The sequence below is a fragment of the Anser cygnoides genome, chromosome 27, assembly GCF_040182565.1.
Source record: "Anser cygnoides isolate HZ-2024a breed goose chromosome 27, Taihu_goose_T2T_genome, whole genome shotgun sequence".
Classification (NCBI taxonomy): domain Eukaryota; kingdom Metazoa; phylum Chordata; class Aves; order Anseriformes; family Anatidae; genus Anser; species Anser cygnoides.
This window is the reverse complement of record NC_089899.1, coordinates 23,137-31,289: the sequence shown is the minus strand read 5'-3', so window position 1 is coordinate 31,289 and position 8,153 is coordinate 23,137.

Genomic DNA, 8,153 nt, shown 5'->3' with positions numbered 1-8,153 from the left:
AAGACGCAGAGTCCTGTTGAGTGTGGGGTTGCGTAAAGGCTCCCCCAGGGAGTTCAGGTGTACCCAAAGGCTTCCGCTGAGAGCACTTTTTGATGGCAGAAAGTGGCACCGTACGTGATTTTTCGGGTCTAACTCGGGTTCAGCTTCTTGTTCTGGTTAGGGTTATGTTTAGGGTTGTTAGGAAAGAGTGAAGACGCAGAGTCCTGTTGAGTGTGGGGTTGCGTAAAGGCTCCCCCAGGGAGTTCAGGTGTACCCAAAGGCTTCCGCTGAGAGCACTTTTTGATGGCAGAAAGTGGCACCGTACGTGTTTTTTCGGGTCTAACTCGGGTTCAGCTTCTTGTTGCGGTTAGGGTTATGTTTAGGGTTGTTAGGAAAGAGTGAAGACGCAGAGTCCTGTTGAGTGTGGGGTTGCGTAAAGGCTCCCCCAGGGAGTTCAGGTGTACCCAAAGGCTTCCGCTGAGAGGACTTTTTGATGGCAGAAAGTGGCACCGTGCATGTTTTTTCGGGTCTAACTCGGGTTCAGCTTCTTGTTGCGGTTAGGGTTATGTTTAGGGTTGTTAGGAAAGAGTGAAGACGCAGAGTCCTGTTGAGTGTGGGGTTGCGTAAAGGCTCCCCCAGGGAGTTCAGGAGTACCCAAAGGCTTCCGCTGAGAGCACTTTTTGATGGCAGAAAGTGGCACCGTACGTGTTTTTTCGGGTCTAACTCGGGTTCAGCTTCTTGTTCTGGTTAGGGTTATGTTTAGGGTTGTTAGGAAAGAGTGAAGACGCAGAGTCCTGTTGAGTGTGGGGTTGCGTAAAGGCTCCCCCAGGGAGTTCAGGAGTACCCAAAGGCTTCTGCTGAGAGCACTTTTTGATGGCAGAAAGTGGCACCGTACGTGTTTTTTCGGGTCTAACTCGGGCTCAGCTTCTTGTTCCGGTTAGGGTTATGTTTAGGGTTGTTAGGAAAGAGTGAAGACGCAGAGTCCTGTTGAGTGTGGGGTTGCGTAAAGGCTCCCCCAGGGAGTTCAGGTGTACCCAAAGGCTTCCGCTGAGAGCACTTTTTGATGGCAGAAAGTGGCACCGTACGTGTTTTTTCGGGTCTAACTCGGGTTCAGCTTCTTGTTGCGGTTAGGGTTATGTTTAGGGTTGTTAGGAAAGAGTGAAGACGCAGAGTCCTGTTGAGTGTGGGGTTGCGTAAAGGCTCCCCCAGGGAGTTCAGGTGTACCCAAAGGCTTCCGCTGAGAGCACTTTTTGATGGCAGAAAGTGGCACCGTACGTGTTTTTTCGGGTCTAACTCGGGTTCAGCTTCTTGTTCGGGTTAGGGTTATGTTTAGGGTTGTTAGGAAAGAGTGAAGACGCAGAGTCCTGTTGAGTGTGGGGTTGCGTAAAGGCTCCCCCAGGGAGTTCAGGTGTACCCAAAGGCTTCCGCTGAGAGCACTTTTTGATGGCAGAAAGTGGCACCGTACGTGTTTTTTCGGGTCTAACTCGGGTTCAGCTTCTTGTTGCGGTTAGGGTTATGTTTAGGGTTGTTAGGAAAGAGTGAAGACGCAGAGTCCTGTTGAGTGTGGGGTTGCGTAAAGGCTCCCCCAGGGAGTTCAGGTGTACCCAAAGGCTTCCGCTGAGAGCACTTTTTGATGGCAGAAAGTGGCACCGTGCATGTTTTTTCGGGTCTAACTCGGGTTCAGCTTCTTCTTGCGGTTAGGGTTATGTTTAGGGTTGTTAGGAAAGAGTGAAGACGCAGAGTCCTGTTGAGTGTGGGGTTGCGTAAAGGCTCCCCCAGGGAGTTCAGGTGTACCCAAAGGCTTCCTCTGAGAGCACTTTTTGATGGCAGAAAGTGGCACCGTACGTGTTTTTTCGGGTCTAACTCGGGTTCAGCTTCTTGTTCTGGTTAGGGTTATGTTTAGGGTTGTTAGGAAAGAGTGAAGAGGCAGAGTCCTGTTGAGTGTGGGGTTGCGTAAAGGCTCCCCCAGGGAGTTCAGGAGTACGCAAAGGCTTCCGCTGAGAGCACTTTTTGATGGCAGAAAGTGGCACCGTACGTGTTTTTTCGGGTCTAACTCGGGTTCAGCTTCTTGTTCCGGTTAGGGTTATGTTTAGGGTTGTTAGGAAAGAGTGAAGACGCAGAGTCCTGTTGAGTGTAGGGTTGCGTAAAGGCTCCCCCAGGGAGTTCAGGTGTACCCAAAGGCTTCCGCTGAGAGCACTTTTTGATGGCAGAAAGTGGCACCGTACGTGATTTTTCGGGTCTAACTCGGGTTCAGCTTCTTGTTCCGGTTAGGGTTATGTTTAGGGTTGTTAGGAAAGAGTGAAGACGCAGAGTCCTGTTGAGTGTGGGGTTGCGTAAAGGCTCCCCCAGGGAGTTCAGGTGTACCCAAAGGCTTCCGCTGAGAGCACTTTTTGATGGCAGAAAGTGGCACCGTACGTGTTTTTTCGGGTCTAACTCAGGTTCAGCTTCTTGTTCCGGTTAGGGTTATGTTTAGGGTTGTTAGGAAAGAGTGAAGACGCAGAGTCCTGTTGAGTGTGGGGTTGCGTAAAGGCTCCCCCAGGGAGTTCAGGTGTACCCAAAGGCTTCCGCTGAGAGCACTTTTTGATGGCAGAAAGTGGCACCGTACGTGATTTTTCGGGTCTAACTCGGGTTCAGCTTCTTGTTCCGGTTAGGGTTATGTTTAGGGTTGTTAGGAAAGAGTGAAGACGCAGAGTCCTGTTGAGTGTGGGGTTGCGTAAAGGCTCCCCCAGGGAGCTCAGGTGTACCCAAAGGCTTCCGCTGAGAGCACTTTTTGATGGCAGAAAGTGGCACCGTACGTGTTTTTTCGGGTCTAACTCGGGTTCAGCTTCTTGTTGCGGTTAGGGTTATGTTTAGGGTTGTTAGGAAAGAGTGAAGACGCAGAGTCCTGTTGAGTGTGGGGTTGCGTAAAGGCTCCCCCAGGGAGTTCAGGTGTACCCAAAGGCTTCCGCTGAGAGCACTTTTTGATGGCAGAAAGTGGCACCGTACGTGATTTTTCGGGTCTAACTCGGGTTCAGCTTCTTGTTCCGGTTAGGGTTATGTTTAGGGTTGTTAGGAAAGAGTGAAGACGCAGAGTCCTGTTGAGTGTGGGGTTGCGTAAAGGCTCCCCCAGGGAGTTCAGGTGTACCCAAAGGCTTCCGCTGAGAGCACTTTTTGATGGCAGAAAGTGGCACCGTACATGTTTTTTCGGGTCTAACTCGGGTTCAGCTTCTTGTTGCGGTTAGGGTTATGTTTAGGGTTGTTAGGAAAGAGTGAAGACGCAGAGTCCTGTTGAGTGTGGGGTTGCGTAAAGGCTCCCCCAGGGAGTTCAGGTGTACCCAAAGGCTTCCGCTGAGAGCACTTTTTGATGGCAGAAAGTGGCACCGTACGTGTTTTTTCGGGTCTAACTCGGGTTCAGCTTCTTGTTCCGGTTAGGGTTATGTTTAGGGTTGTTAGGAAAGAGTGAAGACGCAGAGTCCTGTTGAGTGTGGGGTTGCGTAAAGGCTCCCCCAGGGAGTTCAGGTGTACCCAAAGGCTTCCGCTGAGAGCACTTTTTGATGGCAGAAAGTGGCACCGTACGTGATTTTTCGGGTCTAACTCGGGTTCAGCTTCTTGTTCCGGTTAGGGTTATGTTTAGGGTTGTTAGGAAAGAGTGAAGACGCAGAGTCCTGTTGAGTGTGGGGTTGCGTAAAGGCTCCCCCAGGGAGTTCAGGTGTACCCAAAGGCTTCCGCTGAGAGCACTTTTTGATGGCAGAAAGTGGCACCGTACGTGTTTTTTCGGGTCTAACTCGGGTTCAGCTTCTTGTTCCGGTTAGGGTTATGTTTAGGGTTGTTAGGAAAGAGTGAAGACGCAGAGTCCTGTTGAGTGTGGGGTTGCGTAAAGGCTCCCCCAGGGAGTTCAGGAGTACCCAAAGGCTTCCGCTGAGAGCACTTTTTGATGGCAGAAAGTGGCACCGTACGTGTTTTTTCGGGTCTAACTCGGGTTCAGCTTCTTGTTCCGGTTAGGGTTATGTTTAGGGTTGTTAGGAAAGAGTGAAGACGCAGAGTCCTGTTGAGTGTGGGGTTGCGTAAAGGCTCCCCCAGGGAGTTCAGGTGTACCCAAAGGCTTCCACTGAGAGCACTTTTTGATGGCAGAAAGTGGCACCGTACGTGATTTTTCGGGTCTAACTCGGGTTCAGCTTCTTGTTCCGGTTAGGGTTATGTTTAGGGTTGTTAGGAAAGAGTGAAGACGCAGAGTCCTGTTGAGTGTGGGGTTGCGTAAAGGCTCCCCCAGGGAGTTCAGGTGTACCCAAAGGCTTCCGCTGAGAGCACTTTTTGATGGCAGAAAGTGGCACCGTACGTGTTTTTTCGGGTCTAACTCGGGTTCAGCTTCTTGTTGCGGTTAGGGTTATGTTTAGGGTTGTTAGGAAAGAGTGAAGACGCAGAGTCCTGTTGAGTGTGGGGTTGCGTAAAGGCTCCCCCAGGGAGTTCAGGTGTACCCAAAGGCTTCCGCTGAGAGCACTTTTTGATGGCAGAAAGTGGCACCGTACGTGATTTTTCGGGTCTAACTCGGGTTCAGCTTCTTGTTCTGGTTAGGGTTATGTTTAGGGTTGTTAGGAAAGAGTGAAGACGCAGAGTCCTGTTGAGTGTGGGGTTGCGTAAAGGCTCCCCCAGGGAGTTCAGGTGTACCCAAAGGCTTCCGCTGAGAGCACTTTTTGATGGCAGAAAGTGGCACCGTGCGTGTTTTTTCGGGTCTAACTCGGGTTCAGCTTCTTGTTGCGGTTAGGGTTATGTTTAGGGTTGTTAGGAAAGAGTGAAGACGCAGAGTCCTGTTGAGTGTGGGGTTGCGTAAAGGCTCCCCCAGGGAGTTCAGGTGTACCCAAAGGCTTCCGCTGAGAGCACTTTTTGATGGCAGAAAGTGGCACCGTACGTGATTTTTTCGGGTCTAACTCGGGTTCAGCTTCTTGTTGCGGTTAGGGTTATGTTTAGGGTTGTTAGGAAAGAGTGAAGACGCAGAGTCCTGTTGAGTGTGGGGTTGCGTAAAGGCTCCCCCAGGGAGTTCAGGTGTACCCAAAGGCTTCCGCTGAGAGCACTTTTTGATGGCAGAAAGTGGCACCGTACGTGTTTTTTCGGGTCTAACTCGGGTTCAGCTTCTTGTTGCGGTTAGGGTTATGTTTAGGGTTGTTAGGAAAGAGTGAAGACGCAGAGTCCTGTTGAGTGTGGGGTTGCGTAAAGGCTCCCCCAGGGAGTTCAGGTGTACCCAAAGGCTTCCGCTGAGAGCACTTTTTGATGGCAGAAAGTGGCACCGTACGTGTTTTTTCGGGTCTAACTCGGGTTCAGCTTCTTGTTCCGGTTAGGGTTATGTTTAGGGTTGTTAGGAAAGAGTGAAGACGCAGAGTCCTGTTGAGTGTGGGGTTGCGTAAAGGCTCCCCCAGGGAGTTCAGGTGTACCCAAAGGCTTCCGCTGAGAGCACTTTTTGATGGCAGAAAGTGGCACCGTACGTGTTTTTTCGGGTCTAACTCGGGTTCAGCTTCTTGTTGCGGTTAGGGTTATGTTTAGGGTTGTTAGGAAAGAGTGAAGACGCAGAGTCCTGTTGAGTGTGGGGTTGCGTAAAGGCTCCCCCAGGGAGTTCAGGTGTACCCAAAGGCTTCCGCTGAGAGCACTTTTTGATGGCAGAAAGTGGCACCGTACGTGTTTTTTCGGGTCTAACTCGGGTTCAGCTTCTTGTTCCGGTTAGGGTTATGTTTAGGGTTGTTAGGAAAGAGTGAAGACGCAGACTCCTGTTGAGTGTGGGATTGCGTAAAGGCTCCCCCAGGGAGTTCAGGTGTACCCAAAGGCTTCCGCTGAGAGCACTTTTTGATGGCATAAAGTGGCACCGTACGTGTTTTTTCGGGTCTAACTCGGGTTCAGCTTCTTGTTGCGGTTAGGGTTATGTTTAGGGTTGTTAGGAAAGAGTGAAGACGCAGAGTCCTGTTGAGTGTGGGGTTGCGTAAAGGCTCCCCCAGGGAGTTCAGGTGTACCCAAAGGCTTCCGCTGAGAGCACTTTTTGATGGCAGAAAGTGGCACCGTACGTGTTTTTTCGGGTCTAACTCGGGTTCAGCTTCTTGTTGCGGTGAGGGTTATGTTTAGGGTTGTTAGGAAAGAGTGAAGACGCAGAGTCCTGTTGAGTGTGGGGTTGCGTAAAGGCTCCCCCAGGGAGTTCAGGTGTACCCAAAGGCTTCCGCTGAGAGCACTTTTTGATGGCAGAAAGTGGCACCGTACGTGATTTTTCGGGTCTAACTCGGGTTCAGCTTCTTGTTCCGGTTAGGGTTATGTTTAGGGTTGTTAGGAAAGAGTGAAGACGCAGAGTCCTGTTGAGTGTGGGGTTGCGTAAAGGCTCCCCCAGGGAGTTCAGGTGTACCCAAAGGCTTCCGCTGAGAGCACTTTTTGATGGCAGAAAGTGGCACCGTACGTGATTTTACGGGTCTAACTCGGGTTCAGCTTCTTGTTCCGGTTAGGGTTATGTTTAGGGTTGTTAGGAAAGAGTGAAGAGGCAGAGTCCTGTTGAGTGTGGGGTTGCGTAAAGGCTCCCCCAGGGAGTTCAGGTGTACCCAAAGGCTTCCGCTGAGAGCACTTTTTGATGGCAGAAAGTGGCACCGTACGTGTTTTTTCGGGTCTAACTCGGGTTCAGCTTCTTGTTGCGGTTAGGGTTATGTTTAGGGTTGTTAGGAAAGAGTGAAGACGCAGAGTCCTGTTGAGTGTGGGGTTGCGTAAAGGCTCCCCCAGGGAGTTCAGGTGTACCCAAAGGCTTCCGCTGAGAGCACTTTTTGATGGCAGAAAGTGGCACCGTACGTGTTTTTTCGGGTCTAACTCGGGTTCAGCTTCTTGTTCCGGTGAGGGTTATGTTTAGGGTTGTTAGGAAAGAGTGAAGACGCAGAGTCCTGTTGAGTTTGGGGTTGCGTAAAGGCTCCCCCAGGGAGTTCAGGTGTACCCAAAGGCTTCCGCTGAGAGCACTTTTTGATGGCAGAAAGTGGCACCGTACGTGTTTTTTCGGGTCTAACTCGGGTTCAGCTTCTTGTTGCGGTGAGGGTTATGTTTAGGGTTGTTAGGAAAGAGTGAAGACGCAGAGTCCTGTTGAGTGTGGGGTTGCGTAAAGGCTCCCCCAGGGAGCTCAGGTGTACCCAAAGGCTTCCGCTGAGAGCACTTTTTGATGGCATAAAGTGGCACCGTACGTGTTTTTTCGGGTCTAACTCGGGTTCAGCTTCTTGTTCCGGTTAGGGTTATGTTTAGGGTTGTTAGGAAAGAGTGAAGACGCAGACTCCTGTTGAGTGTGGGATTGCGTAAAGGCTCCCCCAGGGAGTTCAGGTGTACCCAAAGGCTTCCGCTGAGAGCACTTTTTGATGGCAGAAAGTGGCACCGTACGTGTTTTTTCGGGTCTAACTCGGGTTCAGCTTCTTGTTGCGGTTAGGGTTATGTTTAGGGTTGTTAGGAAAGAGTGAAGACGCAGAGTCCTGTTGAGTGTGGGGTTGCGTAAAGGCTCCCCCAGGGAGTTCAGGTGTACCCAAAGGCTTCCGCTGAGAGCACTTTTTGATGGCAGAAAGTGGCACCGTACGTGATTTTTCGGGTCTAACTCGGGTTCAGCTTCTTGTTCCGGTTAGGGTTATGTTTAGGGTTGTTAGGAAAGAGTGAAGACGCAGAGTCCTGTTGAGTGTGGGGTTGCGTAAAGGCTCCCCCAGGGAGTTCAGGTGTACCCAAAGGCTTCCGCTGAGAGCACTTTTTGATGGCAGAAAGTGGCACCGTACGTGTTTTTTCGGGTCTAACTCGGGTTCAGCTTCTTGTTGCGGTTAGGGTTATGTTTAGGGTTGTTAGGAAAGAGTGAAGACGCAGAGTCCTGTTGAGTGTGGGGTTGCGTAAAGGCTCCCCCAGGGAGTTCAGGTGTACCCAAAGGCTTCCGCTGAGAGCACTTTTTGATGGCAGAAAGTGGCACCGTACGTGATTTTTCGGGTCTAACTCGGGTTCAGCTTCTTGTTGCGGTTAGGGTTATGTTTAGGGTTGTTAGGAAAGAGTGAAGACGCAGAGTCCTGTTGAGTGTGGGGTTGCGTAAAGGCTCCCCCAGGGAGTTCAGGTGTACCCAAAGGCTTCCGCTGAGAGCACTTTTTGATGGCAGAAAGTGGCACCGTACGTGTTTTTTCGGGTCTAACTCGGGTTCAGCTTCTTGTTCCGGTTAGGGTTATGTTTAG